Source organism: Mustela nigripes, chromosome 8, assembly GCF_022355385.1.
Source record: "Mustela nigripes isolate SB6536 chromosome 8, MUSNIG.SB6536, whole genome shotgun sequence".
Taxonomy (NCBI): domain Eukaryota; kingdom Metazoa; phylum Chordata; class Mammalia; order Carnivora; family Mustelidae; genus Mustela; species Mustela nigripes.
The window spans coordinates 11,384,367-11,401,486 of NC_081564.1; positions in this window are offsets into that span (position 1 = coordinate 11,384,367).

Below are 17,120 nucleotides of genomic sequence, written 5' to 3' on the forward strand. Positions count from 1 at the left end.
TTCTCGGACTGTCTGTCATCTCGGTCTCTCTACTAATACCAAGCCTCCCCCACCACCCCGATCCAAAGTGTTACTTTCTGCAGTTCAGTAGCTGTTGTCAACCATAGTCTGGAAGCAGATGACCCTCCTTCTGACCGTTCTTAGAAGGTCAACAGCAGCCGGATGCTCTGTCTCATGCGACATTGTCCACCTCACTTTCTCTCATCACGTGGGCATTTTATCATCTCGCGTCATCACCAGAAGAAGAAGGATGAGTAGAGTACAGCACAAGAAGATACTCTGAGAGAGAGAGAGAGAGAGAGAGAGAGAGAGGGAGAAAGAGACCATATTCACCCAACTTGAATTATAGTGTGTTGTTATAATCGTTCCATTTTATTAGCACTAGTTGTTGCTAATTTTTTAATGTGCCTAATTTCTAAATGAAAATGTATCCATATCTAGGATAGGAAAATAATAGTGTCTATAGGGTTTGGTACTCTCTCCCCTTGGTTTGAAGCATCCCCTGGGGAGTCTTGGAACATTTCCACCATGGGTGGGGGAGTCTACTGTATTTATTTTCTGTGTTCTAGCTTGACAGGCAACCTTCCTCTGTGACACGTCGTTGGCTGTCTGTCTCCTGTGAGCTCATCCTATCATGCTGCTTCTTGCCTCTGAGCCTTTGCACATGCTGTTCCCATCACCTTGAATGTCTATTCCCAACCCCCACTTCCTCTTGGTTAACTCTGCTTGGCCGTTCGGGTCTCAGCTGAGATGCAACTGTCTCCAGGGTTCTCACTCGACTCACCAAGACATCCACACTAGCAGCTCCCATAACTTAATGCTGATCGCGGTGCATCATGGTTATCCATTTTCTGACCTATAACTCCTTCCCGTCTGTGAGCACCTGAAGAGCTGAGCTAATTCCCTAGCTGCACATCTGATCTGGAAAGTTCTCCGGAGATATTTGGATACATTCACTTAACAAATATTTATTGAGTTGCTGCTATGGGTCAGACCCTACAGTCATGAACAAAACCAGAGGAACCTTAGCCTCAGGGATTTTCTGGTCTCATAGTATGGGAGCATACATGGCCCCTGGCTCTGGAGCGCTGGTCTACCAGCCATGTAAAGAGAAAAACATGGGTGTGCCGCTTTCCTCCCTGGATCGCGCTTGGGAAGACCCGGTCTGTGGCAACGATATTTCTCTTGTGGTAGTTGTCAGGCACGCTTGGCCCTCCCCTCTCTGTACATTTATACTTGCTGTTCCCACTGCCTGGGCAGCCTTTCTTTTGTGTATGCTGCACTCCCACTCCCAAGCTGGGGCAACGTCATGATGGCAAGTCATTGTGTCTGTGATTCCCTTGTGCTTTGAAAATGCCATCAAAGCAAGGTCTTGCGTGTGTAGGTACCAGCTGGAACACGGACTCCCAGTGAACCAGGAGGCTCTCATTTGCCTTCTGCGGCTCCAGGACCCACGCAGGTCAGGGCTTGGCACCAACAAGACTCTTAGCAGACACGTGTGTAAAGAGTGAGTGGCATCACGTCCTCTCTGTTTCTGCTTCTGGCTGAGGAAGGATTTCACTTTTGAGAGCCTTTTGGACGTTTCTGACCTTATCCGTGGCTTGACGATGTGACTAACTCTTAGAGGCTGGTGGGTGGGGTGCCGGGATCACCCAGAACCATGTTTCTATAGAAGTGCCAAGATTCCTTTCCCACAGAGAGAGTGTTTAAATGAAGTCTCGTTGAGAAGCAAACATTTATGCTATAGATGCAAGATGGCAAATTTTCTTGGAGGGGGAGAAGGACGTATCGGAGGCTTAAGAGGAGGTGGGGATGGGTGTCGAATAGGGAAACATAAGAGAAAGAGAAAAATGCATGCTCTTTCCTTCCTGGATAGCGCTTGGGAAGACCCTGTCCGTGACAACGATATTTCACTTGGTAGCATTTGGTGCAAGGCCAGCTGTCTTCCTGGCTCCCTCCCTGTTTCTGCAGACAACACAGAGGAAGGCGTTCTGTCTGGAATCCAGGACTACTGACTCCTATTCCAGTGCTCTTTTCTTTACCCCTTTACAGTCTCTCAACCAAAGGGTATGATTCTAGACATGGCTCTTTTTTTTTTTTTTTTTTTTTGTTGGAGATGGTCTTGCCAGTTCTAGTGATGGGAAACAAAGTTTTCTGAGAGCCACTGATAAACTTACTGGACTCCTCTTGTGCCCTCTCTGAGATGCAAGGTTAGCGCAGGGGTTGCCAACCCCATTGTCTTCTAGGGCTGGGCGAGGGACAGAAATGAAGGAAACTGATCAAGGCTATGCTGGTGGCTCGGGGGGAGGGGGGTCCCGGCAGGAAACAGGTGACACTCTCCAGCTAGTCCTTCTGATGGGAGTTTGCTCCAGGCACTGTTTGCAGATATCTGGGAAGATGTGGGGAAACTGAGGCGGTAGAGGGAGGCCAAGAGAAATAGCATGGCACCTGATGCTAATGCTATGTGCAAGTGCCCATCTCTCCTAGGTTGGAAGAGGCGTAGCTGAAGGCAGCCGTGCTCTGGAGAGGGCTGCAGAGGAATGCTGACCTTGGGTGGGGGGACTCAGCCAGGCTGCAAAGATGCAGTGACCCCTCTGGAGGGGGGCTGCGGAGGGGATACCCTGGACTCACCTCCTCTCACATTCCCTCCCTTTGTCCTGTTGACCAAGTCCAACATGAAGCCGAAGAAGGCTCCCATACAGATCCGTAAAGATCAGGGGCAGAGAGGAGGGTGGGGTAAAGGGGGTGGAGCTGTAGGACTGGCATCATTTCCACGGGGAAATAGATCCCATGTTCCCTAAACAGGATAGCCTTCTTGGATGACCTTAATTTCTTTGTGCCTCACTTTCCCATTCTCTAAAATAGGAATGATAACAACAAAAATATTATAAATGTAATAAAATGGCACCCACTTACCAACTGTCAAGAGTGTTATGAGGGTGAAATGAATTGATTCATGACTATTCCAAGTGTTCGCTTTTATTTCATTACCATACCATCACGATCCTTTGTTTCTCTACAAATAAAAACAGCCATGGGTCGTGGGTGGGGTGAGGTAGAGGAATTAAAAAAGAACAGCCATGGGTACGAGACCCAGTCTACTGTCCCTTTAATTCTGCTGTGAGGAAAACAGCAGTGAGAGCTCAGTGATAGAGAGCAACTGACCTTGAGACACAGTACAGAGAGACAATAGGGAGTGGTGGGGACTGGGGCAAATACAGAGTCTGGTCTCAGGGGACCACCTGCTGTGCAGCTCTAGCAGAATATGACTGTGTAGGAATGTAGGCGGCAGTGCCAGAGCTTTTAAGTTTTCAAGAAAAGCTGAAAAATTAGAATTTTTATGTGAAAGCTTCTGATTTTTAGTGCTGGCCAATGGTTTCAGATTTTCAAAAGTACATCCTTTGAGCCAACACTCTGTGAGCCAAGCAAAACAGGTCTTGGGGCTGGATCCAGCTCCCATGTAGCCAGTTGTGATCTCTGGTTGAACTTACGCCTGTGGACCAGAGAAGGCGGTTGGCTTCTTAAGGAAGACAGAACATGACCTTGGCTCCTGGCAGAGCTGTCTTTAGTGAGGCCTCAGCTGAGACATCAGACACAAGACAAAGCATCCTCCACCTAAAATATGAGAGCTGGAAGAAGGCGCAGGGAGGGGACAAGGTTCAGCAGCAGTAAGGGCAGCGGTGGGTGGGGCGGGCTTTCTTGTTAAAGGGAAATGCGGCAGTTTTCCTATTACATGCACTATGGAGCCAGAGCCCGAATCCTCGTCTTCTCTGCACGACTCCCTGAAGTGACTTTTGCGTTGTCCCAAGTTATTTCACATTCTTTTGGGGGCAAGGAGAGCTAAAACCCAACTCTGAGCTATTACATAAATTGGAGGAATGAACAGCAGCGTGCATCATCCCGTGATTCTTTTCGGGAGAAACAGCGCTGCAGGCAAGGCGACTGCATATGCAACAGGACGGTCCCCCTGGAGTGGGTTCAAACTCTTCTTCAGCTTCCTTCTCTTGGGGAAAAAAAAAAATACAAATGCCGATTAGAATCCCCCATCTTTGGAGACAGAGCGGAGCACACGATCACGTGTAGACATCCTCCCGCTGCACACACATCTGTTATACACATTGCCACGGTGTCCTCTGGTTGTTCAACAATGAGCAGAATTATTTCCTCTTATTACTTCCCATGTTGCCTCAAAACCACACTCGGAAAAATAAAACCACCGAGGGGGGCTTGGCCAATCCCGCTGCCGGGCGGGCTCTGCTTTCTGCACACAGGCGTTGGGGGGTGGTGGGCAACAGGGAGGCGCTGGGGTCCCCAGGGGAGGCGGCTGGCTGTGTGACAGGGAGCATAGCCACTGCTGTGATGGAATCTCCCTGCTTCCTGTGGGTCTTTTCGTGTGTCCCTGTGTGGTGTGTGGGTCCGTGTACGAGTCAGTAGAAACATCTGTGTGTCTGTGTCTTTCTGTCTGCATCTGTCCACTGGTCTGTCCATCAGTCTGTGTGCTGGGTGTGAGCTGTTTCATTGTACTGCGTTCTGTCATTATTTCTCAGCTTTATCAAGCTGTCGTTGACGTGGAACATAGATACGTTGAAGGGGTATGATGTGATGATTTGATACGTGTGTACATCGCACAGTGGTGGGCACAGTGAGGCTAGTTAACACCTTCCTCTCCGCATATAGGACCTTTTATGGGGTGTGCGGTAACGTGTAAGATCTACCTCTTACCGGCTTTCCGGGACACAAGGCAGTATTGTTAATTACAGTCGCCGGGCTGATGATCGGATCCTCAGAACTCACTTCTCTTGTAGCTGGGAGTTTGTGGTCTTTGACTCACCCCTCCCCATCGCCTCCACCCACCCCCCCACAGCTGCAGGCAACCCCCACTCTCCTGTTTCCCAGAGCCTGGCTTTTTAAGACTCCCCTTATAAGTGAGAACATGCAGAATTGGTCTTTCTGTGTCCGACTCACGTTGCTTAGCATAATGCCCTCAAAGTTCATCTGTGTTTGTTGCAGAAGGCAGATTTCCTGCTTTTAATTGCTGAGCAATATTCCATTCTGTGTATATACCACATTCTCTTTAGCCATTCGTCTGTTGATGAATGTGTCCGTTTTAAATGGCACCCATTTACTAAACGCTTGTAATATACCAGACCCCGTGCTAAATGCTTTAGCACACACAGGCTTTTCTAAGGAAGCTCTATACAGCAAACCACACAGCAGAGACCAGATTCTTCATTTTGCAGAAGACTGCACTGAGGTTTGTTTGCCCATTTATACATTCATTCAAAAATCTGTTTGGCACCTGAGTTCCGGGCGCAGTCCCAAGTACCGGGATGTGGCAGTGACCAAGACAAGGCTCCCAACAGCAGGGACCTCACATCCGCAGGAGGGGAGGCATGTGCTAGACAAGTAAACACAGAAATATGTTTTTTCAAAGCTCGTAAGTGGCAGCGCTGCCGTGTCTTCACAGAATTTGGTACGGATGAGCGTGGCGAGCTTAGTCCCCTGGGCTAGAATTCAAGAGACTTGGGTGGGTACCGAGATGAGCTAGTCCCCTGTGCACAGGACACATCTTTGCCAGGTAGGAAGGGGCCCACGACTGAATGCTCTTTTGGAAAGTCGCCTTAGTCGTTGGCCTGTAGGAAGGATGTACCCTTCAGAGTGGGGACTCGAAAAAATTGCACTGATCCCAATGGCCAGGGAGAAGAAAACTGGGCAGGACCCACTCTGGGCCTTTCTTGACAGGTGTGGTGGCTGTATGCCCTGGAGGCACAGACCTCTCTGTTTCTGGCCTGGGTTCAGTCAGGGGGCGTCTGTGGGACGGCACGGCTCTTGGCAGCGCACACCGGACTTGGCGTGCTGGGCCAGCCACTCACGGTCGGTGCTCTGGGGGCAAAGAGATGCAAGATTTGGGCTCGAGGTAGGTAGAGAGACAGGCTGGAGCCAGAAGGCCTGGAAGGAAGGAGGGTTTGTTTCCAGTTGAGTCCTGTTGAACAGAGCACTGAGCTCTCTCAGGGCTGGTTCATGCCTTAGAAGTTCCTCCCCACAGCAGAAAACCAGTTCTCTGTTCAACAGCAAGCAGCTAGTATGGACTGAGCTTTTTTAAAAACATGCTGGGGGCTAGACGTGCATTCCTTTATATGGGCTGTATTCCTCTGAGGGATACGCTCATTTTCTGAATGGAGAAACTGAGGCTTAGAAAGGCTAAGATGTTTGGCCAAGGCCACTCAGCTAGGAAATCCTGCAGGTGGGACCCAAACACAGGTCTCTCTGGCTTTGAGGACAATACATGTCACCGCTGGGGTTTCACTGTCACAGGCACCTGGGCACATGAAGGGGGTGAGGAGAGGCCTGGATATGAGTAGAAGTGAGGTCGTAGAGGCTGGAAATGAAGACTATGGCCTTGGGAGAGGGCCTATCAGAGCTGAGTTTTCAGAGCAGGAAAGATACGCATGTGCCGTTGAAAGAAGACTGAGGAGAGGTTGGGGTTCAGAAGCTGCCTGGGTACATCCTTAGCACCCCGGAGATTGTCTCTGCCTCCCAGAATGCACTGCAGCACACTGTGATTCTGTGCTCTTGTAGATCTGGGGATTATGGAGCAGGAAGTAGAACGTGGGGACTGGTTGGGCAGGGAGCCTCAGCGAGTTCTGGTATCATTTCATCTCTCCAGGGAACGAAGCATGCAGTGTCCACTTAGGCAGACACATCTGTACTCCCTGTGAAGCACAGGGCATTCAGCATCATTTTTTTTTTTTTTTTCTCCAGCTCTAAAAAGTGAGGGAAGGGCAACTCATCCCTTAGAACCACTCAAGGCACTTGAAGTAGCGAGCCTCCCATTCCCTGGAGGCATGTAAGCAGAGGCTGCGCTATTTCAAGGAAGGCAGTTCTCTGTTGGAGAAGTTGGACTAAATAGTCTCTGAAGTTCCTTTCAATGCCCGCTCCCAAGTTGCTGTGACCTTAAGGAGTTGGTTACGTTCAGGGCAAATCAGCTGGGACAGATGGAACCTCCCCATGTCCTCTGAGGCGTGACCACTCGAGAATCATTTGGTAAGGTTTTTGTGTTTTTCTCCTTAGGTTGGAATAATGTCAGGCACAAAGGCCAGCGTCTTCCGTTGATGAGGCATTTGGTTTTCACGGACAGCTGAATCCTTCTCTACCACTCGCCAGCCGGTTGGTTTTGAGCACGTGGCTAAGGCTCTCAGGGCCTCAGTTTTCCCATCTGTAAAGCGGAGCTTGTAGCAGAACTGACCTAACAGTGTTGATAACAACAGTGGAAGGAGATGCCCGAGGTAAAGAAAGCATCATCACAGGGCTTGACACAGAGTGAGCCCTTCATGGACACCCGTTCTTTGAAATACTCATTCCATGCATGTTAACTGAAGGCCAATTAATTTATCAAACCTGGGGAGCTGTGGGCAATAGGCAGAGAGACGAAAGATCCTTCTGCTGGGACCAGAAACCCTTATTTTCCTGCTTGAAGGGGCTCCGATCTGGACAGAGGAAATGCAAGGCAACAGAGACACACACATCCCTCCTCTCGATTTTCAAAAAAAATCTTCCCACGAGGTCACATTTGGATGAAATCCAAGCCTCGGGTGATGCTCGGGCCTTGATTTTATCAGAATCGGCTTTTCCCAAGCAGACTGCACATGCCATGGACATATAATATAGTGTTATTTATTACTTGCTGAATACCCACAGTCTGTTCAGCCCTTTACAAGAGATAAAGAAAGATAAGCCCTAGACCCCGAGGGGTTTGCGATTTGGTTACTCAGACTCCCCAGTGCCCCAGCTGAGAGGGAGCTCGGATGCCCACAGCATGTTAACTCAAAACTCGTGGCTTCTTCCCGTAAAGAAGACGATCCTGGGAGGCTGCCCTGACATCGGCACAGTTTTTCTCAATGCAGGAAGGACACGAGAGCAGCAGATGCTATTAAAAATGCATTTAAGAAAGAAGAGCTCTCTCTAAACCCAGAACCGAGGAGCACTAGGGCATTGCAAAACCATGAAATGGAGCAGGTTTCGATTTTCTTTCTTCCCCTGTGAGTCTCCGACTTAAAAATGTTGCCGTCCAAATTATTTCCCCTGCGTGGGTCCATAGAGCAGGGTGGGCGGGTGGTTGATGGCCTTTTGGAGGCAGAGAAAGACAGACGCCGTCTGGCCTGGAAGCTGGACGCCTTTAGGAAATGGTGCCTTCCTTCTGTTCTGGTAGTCCGTGCAGAGGTCCCAAGAAAGCCGGGCTTCTCTCGCTGCCGTTCTAGCTGGGAGAAATCATGAAGATCTGCGGGTAGGAAAACACTGATTCAGTGTTGTTCTGTTTCAAGAAGGAGACAGACCCCACAGACCCAGGGAAAGAAGAATCTGGATGTGTGCTAGCAATGTGGCGAGCTTGGTCCCCAGTTGGCCAATTCTGTTCAGAGCTGCAGGGAAACTGGGGGGGGGGGGTGGTGGTGGTGGGGGAAGAGTGCTAAGGAGTTCATCTAAGATGGGAGGCTTCCTTCTTGTGGTCTGGCTGATCCTGCGGCCCCAAGGGAAGCTTGGGGTTACCCTGGACTCCCCATCCCTGCTTCTTCCCTGTAAATGCTGTCACAGCTGTCAATATTCTAGGCAGTTCTCCAGTCCTTTCTGTGGACACCCGGTCCAGGCCAGCATCGTCTTTCACCCAGAAGACAGAAGCCACTTCCTCAATGTATTCTTTTCCAATGCTTTGTTTTCTTTTAGATTCTATTTTTATCATTCATTCATTCATTCACAGTAAATTCATTCATTCATTCATTCCCCATGCCCTCACACCCAGCAAAGTGCACAGATGGTAAAAGGCACAGCTCCATGACGTTTCCACAAAATGAAACCAGCGTGTAAGCAGCGCCCAGACGAAAACACGACATTCCCAGCTCCTTGGAAGCCCCCCGACCCCTACCAGTTGCTCCTTCTTGGCCATGGCCTTCCTCCACCCAAGGGCAACCATGCTCCTGACTTCTTACATGCAGGCAGGACTTGACTTGGTTCTGAAGCTTCTATAAAACGGAATTCTCCAAGATGGAGAATCAGTTCTGCCACGGGAGTTTGTCCCGTGATGGATGTGATAGGGGATGATGTGAACCCAAGGCAAAGTTTGCATTGATCTGTGCGTGGTTTCGTTGAGACATTAAATGCATGTAGAAAAATGCAGCCCGCTGAACCGAACCGCGAGGAATCCACAGGATGCCTGGGTCTCAAGCATCTGTCTCCTACCCGTCCACACCTGGGTTGATGGCTTTCCCATCTCGGATAACCCCCGCCACCCCTCCATGAGAACTCACAAGCTGCACCCTTTCTCGTGCCCCTGCCATGAGCCAGCTGCAAGACCTCCAGACGGCTGCGTTTTATGGCCATATTTAGGCACTTACCTGTTTAATGTGCATAAACATGTGGTACTGTTTTTATTAGTTTTTAATTAGTTTTAAATGTGTCACCCACAGAATGTTGGAACATTGTCCCCTAACCGCATTTCCCCCCAAAGCCCGGTGGTTCTTACTGAGCGACTTTGCACAGGGCAGTGATCTCTCGATACGTGTAAGTCATGTGGCGGCAGAAGCGACTGCCCTCTTTCGTGTCTGGCTTCTTTCCTTTGGCGCATCTCATGTTTGTGAAATTCATCAAGGTTACAGTACGTGGCTGTGGAACCAGTCATTTTCAGGGCCCCGTGTTACAGGATAACCCTATCCATCTTACTATGGCTGGGTATTTGGATTTTTTCCAATTTGGGACAATTTCAAGTAGGACGACTATGGATGATGGGTATGTGTATTTTGGTGAATGTGTGCTTGTGTTTCTGTCGGGCATACTCCCAGGAGCACAAGTGTAGGCTCGTGGGGTAGGAGTATATGCAGCATCAGTAGAAACTCCCAAATAGTTTCCAAAGTGGTTGTACCAATTAACCCTCCCAACAAAGGTAATGAGATGTCCTTTTGACCACCTGTGATATCATAAAAAATAAATACTTGGTCCCTGTCCCTAGTCCCTGGCACACAGCTCCTAAAACCCTGGGCATGTCTGGGAGAGTGACTGGCTTTCCAATGAGATGACTGGTGACTGGGGGTCACTACGTAGCTTCAGAATGGGGGATGGTCACCGGAAAGACCAGGGTATGATATTGGAATTGGGGCATTCAATATCCCTGACCTCTAGGGAGGAAAGAGGCAGGAAGTCAAGTTAATCACCCATGACCAGTGGTTTAATCAATCATGCCTTCATGATATCTCCATAAAAATAGGGATTCGAGAGCTTCTGGATTGGTGAACCCACTGGGATGCTGGGGAGGGTGACACGCCCAGAATTGGCATGTACCCCTATCCCCCCTCCAAACCTTGCCCTCGGCATCACTCCCATTTAGGTGCTCCTGAGTTGTGTGCTTTGTAACCAGTAAATGTAACTAACCTGTTTGCTTAAGTAAACCACTGAACCTGGGAAAGGGAGGGTGGGGAGATTCCGGTTTGTAGTGAAGTTGGACGGAAGTGTGGGTACCCTGGGGACCTAGTACTTGCAGTTGGAGGGTCGTCGTGAGGGACGGAGTCCTTCAACCTGTGGAATATGGCACTGCCCCAGGTAGTTAATGTCAGAATTGAGATGAATGGTAGAATACCATGTCAATGTCCAGAGATCCGGAGAATTGTTTGGTATGGGGAAAAACCCCCACACATTTGGTGTCAGAAACGTTGTGAGTAAACACAATACGCCAGCTCTTGATGTGACTGGATTTTTTAAAAAAAGATTTTATTTATTTATTTGACAGAGAGAAAGATCACAAGTAGGCAGAGAGGTGGGGGTGGGAGGGGAAGGCAGGCTCCCCACCGAGCAGAGAGCCTGATGTGGGGCTTGATCCCAGGACTCCGGGATCACGACCTGAGCCAAAGGCAGAGGCTTAACCCACTGAGCCACCCAGGCGCCCTGATGTGATTGGATTTTATTTTTATTCTAGCCATTCTGATGAATCTCACCTCTACTCTTTTTTTTTTTTTTATTTGTACTCTTGACTGCTCTGATGCCATCACCCTGCCCAACAGCCAGAATGAACTTAAAATATGCCCGTAATCATGCCACTTCCTTATTAAAAGCCCGTCACTCCTGTTGTCCTTATGGCAAATTACCCCCCTCCCCTCCGCCGCAACTTCCAGAGGGCCCCTGACTTTAGCCTCCTATGAATTCAACTTTTCAAACTTTCTTCATGCTTACTTTACTCCATCCTATTTGGATTCCTTTAAATTCTTTGAGCATGCTTTGCTCTGCCTTATAAGTCCATCTTTGAAATGATGTATCCCTTGCCTGGAACATTCCAGGTCAGCCCTGCTCCTTTCTTCATAATGAACTTCTGATCACCTTTCATGGGTCAGGTTAATAAAGCATCCCTTGAGCAGGACCTAACCGACCTCTCCCATTAGCTTACTTCAGGGCTCATCAAACAAACAATGGTCTTTGTGCCAAAGCTGTCCACCCTCTGCTTTTGTAAATAAAGTTTTATTGGAACACACCTATGCCCATCCACTACATGCTCCCTATGGCTCTTTCTGTGATATGATGGCAAAGTCAAGAAGTGGAGACAAGAGACCATGCAAAGACCACAGAAAGCTTAGAAAAGTTTATTATCTGGCCCTTTGCAGACATAGTTTGTCAACTCTTGGGTTTATATGCTCCAGGGGCTCCCTGTACTTGAGAAAACTTCATGACACATGATTCCGTGTAATGTCGCAAATAGGATCTTGCCTCATTCTCTGCTATAACCCTGTCCGACAAGCTTGATAGTCATGTAACAAATGTTTATGGATCAATGAATTAATGAACTACTATAAATCACTAAGGCAGATGTGGCTAGTTGCCTTCACGAAGCCCTTTCTCTTCTGTTTCCATAGGAAAGATCCCTGGTTTTATGTGCATAGAAATGCACCAGTTAGAAAGCTGTGTTTCTGAACTTCCCTCGCAGCTAAATATGTTCATATGACTAAGTTTTGACCATTGGTTGGCAAGTGAAATTGTGCCTGATGCCTTGGAAACACTAATGAAGAAAATTGACTTGGGGGCTCAGGGCAACTTTTTGCCCTCCCCTGACACATTTCTGCACCAAAGTCTGAAATATTTATGTAATGGTTGGAGCTCCAGCAGCTACCTTAAAGTATGAGGTAACTCAGAGACAGAGGAGAAAGAAGGGGCCGGCCTCTGCCTCGCTGAAAACTTGGTGCAATTCCCATATTGTTCCTGATTGTCCACATCAGGGATTCTTTTATGGGAGAAAAAGTGAAATCTGAAATATTTAAGCCAGCGTAGTTGGGCTTTAAACACCTAGCCAAAATAAATTGGGATCTCATTTCCTTTGATTTATTTCCCTTTCTCTCCCCTCTACTTGAACTTCTCCTCTTGGTAGGACAAATCTAAGCACGTCCTTCCTTTTATGATAATTTTTCTAGATTTTCCTCTTGGTCTGACCCTGCATTTGAGCTCCAATGTTGCAATTCACCTCTGTCCGACAAACTGCGGGCAGGTTACCTTTTATTTTCTTAATCTCGCTCAAGCTTCCAGTTTTTGACACCTGGCCTCTACCCTTCTTTCAGAATACTAGAGCGTGGAGAAAGGAGTGTTGCTAATGTTTTGGGGTTGGGACCTTTAGTTGTTCACTTAAGTGAGAGAAACTTACCCATCTCTACTTAAGTGCCAGGCGTTAAGCTAAGCACAGCCCTTAGCTTTCATTCTAAAATGCCAAATGGACAATAGCCATTTCTTTTGATTAAAAAGCCCCCTATTTAACCATCTATCGTCTCGATCACCAATTTTCTATCTGTCTATACACATGTCTGTCAAGACATTGTATATAGTCAGAGGGAGTTTTCAACATAGAAATAGGTTTGTAACAAAGAGTATAAATGACAAGATGATTTAATGGGTATGTTGGCAAGCAGGTTCCCGGGAGCCAAATGCTGTCCAACACCTTGTTTTTCTAAGGTTCCAGAATGAAGAAGGGTTTTTACCTTTTTCATTGGTTGAAAATAAAAACCAAGACACAAGCAGAAGGAGATTAGTATTTGATGACAGATAAAATGTATATGAAACTCCAATGTTCATGTCATTAATAAAGTTTTATCAGAACACAGTCATGTTCATTTGTTTATAATTTATGGCTGCTTTTGCATCATAACTGCACAGTTGAGTAGCTGTGACATAGACCATAGGGTGCCCAAAGCCTAAAATGGTTATTGTTTGGCCCTTCAGAAGAAAAATCTTTTTTTTTAAAATATTTTTAAAATATTTTATTTATTCATTTGACAGACAGAGATCACAAGTAGGCAGAGAGGCAGGCAGAGAGAGAGGGGGAAGCAGGCTCCCCGCTGAGCAGAGAGCCTGACGCAGGGCTCGATCCCAGGACCCTGGGATCATGACCTGAGCCGAAGGCAGAGGGTTTAACCCACTGAGCCACCCAGGCGCCCCTTCATAGGAAAAATCTTGCTGGTTCCTAATTTGAGGACTCCTTCTCCACCCCAACCCCAAATAAAGCAGGGAAATAATCGCGGGGTTTGGCAGAGACACGAAGATGCCTAATGGTTCTTTGTAAGGGACTTTCCTAGTGAGTAGTAGTTCCTTCATCCTTTGATGTTCCACTTCCAGCTTAGAATTTACTAAGAAATAATTCCCTGAGATCATCATTTCTAGAACCTTCACCTGGAAAAATTCATGGGACTCCTCCAAAGTGAGATATAATTCTCCCACTGGGGATGAAAATGGCCCCAGGGAAGCACTGCCACTCAAAAACTTACCTGTTTCCCATCCTCTTTTCCCAAAGACTCAGGGAGGGCAAGCAGATCTTTGATTTCGCCGAAGTTGGCGCGTTCAGCAATGGTGGAAATTCAGCTCTAGGAACGCGACACAGAAGAAGCCCACGCACTTGGTCAGCTGCACACGCTCCTAGGGTGGCATCGGGGGCCAAGTGTTGCAAGCACACCAGGTATTTGCAAAGTCAAAGTCCCCAATCATAGCGTTGTTCCAAAGGAACTCGGTGTTTTTCACTGTAATTGAAGTTGATTTGTTTTATATTTACCCTCTAAGGTCAGGGAAACTTGGATCGAACATCAACCCATCTGCTCTTCCTCTAAGTGTTTCTGATCCCTCCTCCACGACGTAAATGGTCCTCACTTTCTCCGTCCTCCTCTTGTCCTAATTTCATTCCCGTCATCGGGCCAACACCGAGAAGACCTTTGCTAGGCAGAAGAATCGCTTGATCATTGGTTCCACACCTAAGTGAGGCCAGCCAATTTCTTTGACTTTTATGACCTTCAATATTTCTGCCATTATCTTGGTGACATTGTGTACTAGCGGAACCTAGCATTTTTTCTTTAAAAAAACAAAAAAAAGGAAAAACTTATTTACTTCAGATTTGCTAAAATCAATGAAAGGTTTGTACCCATCTCAACTAATTAATTTTCTCGGAACAATAAGTACAAATGCCTAAGAAGAGAGAGCAGGGAGGGGGGTACACTTCAAGAGGATGATGGAGTTAGAACCATTTTATTATTTATTGAAATGGGAGTCCTGGGGTCAGGGTTAAAAAATCATGCAACACATGAATTCATTCTCTGTAGAAAAGATTCATGTCATATAGGGGCGCCTGGGTGGCTCAGTGGGTTGAAGCCTCTGCCTTCGGCTCAGGTCATGATCCCAGGGTCCTGGGATCGAGTCCCGCATTGGGCTCTCCGCTCAGCGGGGAGCCTGCTTCCTCCTCTCTCTCCTCTCTCTCTGCCTGCCTCTCTGCCTACTTGTGATCTCTGTCTGTCAAATGAATAAATAAAATCTTTAAAAAAAAGAAAAAGATTCATGTCATATAGAAGAATTTAGAGTAAAACGTGTAGTTCTCCCTTTCAGTTCCCATCCTTACCTCCTCCCTGAAGGGAACGACTCCAGCAGTTGCGGTGAATATCTTTGAGCACTTGCTTCTGTGATGGGTTTTTCCCCCCAAGGATTGCTTCTCATTCTTGGCCATGGTGAACAACATTGCAGTGGACATATTTGTAAATACACAAGTAGTCTTGGTGGTTGGAGTCCTAGAGGTGGAAAGGCTGCATCAAAAAAAGATATGTGAGGTGCCTGGGTGGCTCAGTGGGTTAAGCCTCTGCCTTCAACTTGGGTCATGATCTCAGGGTCCTAGGATCAAGGCCCGCATCGGGCTCTCTGCTCCTCGAGGAGCCTGCTTCCTCCTGTCTCTCTGCCTGTCTCTCTCTCTCTGTCAAATAAACAAAATCTTTAAAAAAATATGTGTATTTTACATTTTGATAGAGAACTGCCAATTTGCTTTCTAAAAAGACTTCTATTTTAGACATCCAGCAGGAGTTTATGAAAGCAATGGTTTCCCTGCATTTTCACCAATATTGGATATTATTGATGTTAAAAAAAAGGGGGTCCCAGGGTGCCTGGGTGGCTTAAAGCCTCTGCCTTCAGCTCAGGTCATGATCTCAGGGTCCTGGGATCAAACCCCACATCAGGCTCTCTGCTCAGCAGGGAGCCTGTTTCCCTGGCTTTCTCTCTGTCTGCCTCTCTGCCTACTTGTGATCTCTGTCTGTCAAATAAACAAATAATTTTTTTTAAAGGGGTCCCTTAGGTAAGAAGGATAACTCTTCATTATTTCTTTTGGAGTAAAGGTTATTGAAATATAATTAGTACATAATAAAATTTACCTTTTTAAGGATACAGTTTGATGTATCCATCACTGGAACCAAGAAATAGAACATTATTGTCACCCAGAAATGTTCTCTTGAGTCCCTTTGTAAACAGATTCCCTTCTCCCACCTCCAGTCCCTGGGAACCATGGATCTGGTTTTCTGTTTGTTTGGATTCAACTTTTTCAGGATGTCATATAAATGGAAATTATATTACATAATTTTTGGTGTCTGGCTTCTTTCAGAATGAATGAAGAGAGTTCATAGACTGAATGCCTTTGAGATTCATCCATGCTTTTGCCTGGGCCAGAGATCTGTTCCTTTTCACCACTGTATAATCTTCTGCTTCACTACATACACTGCAGTTTGCTTATCCACTCATCAGTTGGTGGACCTTTGGGTCATTTCCATAGTTCAGGCTATCATAGAGAATTGTGACGTATATACTCATTTTATGTCTTTATGCAAACATGTTTTCATTTCTCTTGGGTAAGTACCCTACAATGTAATTTGTGGATTTAACTTCTAGTATGTGGTTAACTTGATAACAAATGGTAAACTGTTTTTGAAGGGGCTGTACCATTTTCCATACTCTGCTAAGGACCCCGTAACAAAGTACCACAGACTAGGAGGCTTAAGCAACAAAAAATTGTTGTCTCACAGTTCAGGACGGTAAAAGCCCAAGATCCAGGTGTTCTGTGGCCTCTTGTCATGGGTTGTCAATGCCATCTGTCTTCTACCAGCAGCTTTACATCGTCTTCCCTCTGTGTGTGTCTGTGTCCAAATTTCTTCTTCTTATAAGGACACCAGTCATTACTGTCTATCTCTCATGACCTCACTTCAACTCAGCCACCTCTTTAAAGAACCTGTCTGCAAATACAGTCCCATTCAGAGTTGCTGGGAGTTAGAACTTGAATATTTGATGGTGGTGGAGGGGGGGGAGACACAACTCAGCCCAGCCTGTAACTCCCATCATTAAGATATGAGGACTTCAGTCATCCCACATCCTCACCAACACTTGGTATAATCAGTCTTTTTAACCTTTGTCATTCTGGTAGGGTGTAGACCTCATTGTTCTCACGTGGCCATTTGTTTTTTTTCTTTTTGAGCAAAGAAAAGCGCTGGTGGCTGTAAGCTAGCTCAGTCCTGTTACTGAGAAGGATAGGGTCACCATTGTATCCCCAGAGTAACTGATCAATGTGCCAAGACTGTGCCATTGTTTAGAGTCCAAGAAAGTGTGGCTGGTTCAGTGCAAAACTTTGACCACTCCTTGAAAAATGACCTTTATCTGGCAAGATGTTGTACAGTCTTCACACATTCTTTGGAATTAAGGAGGAATTATGAAAGCTCTTGAAGTCAGATGTGGTCAATGCTGGCGGAGGCTAACAGTTTCAGCTTTCTCCAGATAACACCAAAGAGGGCAGACTGGGAGATTCTAGAAAAATAGAA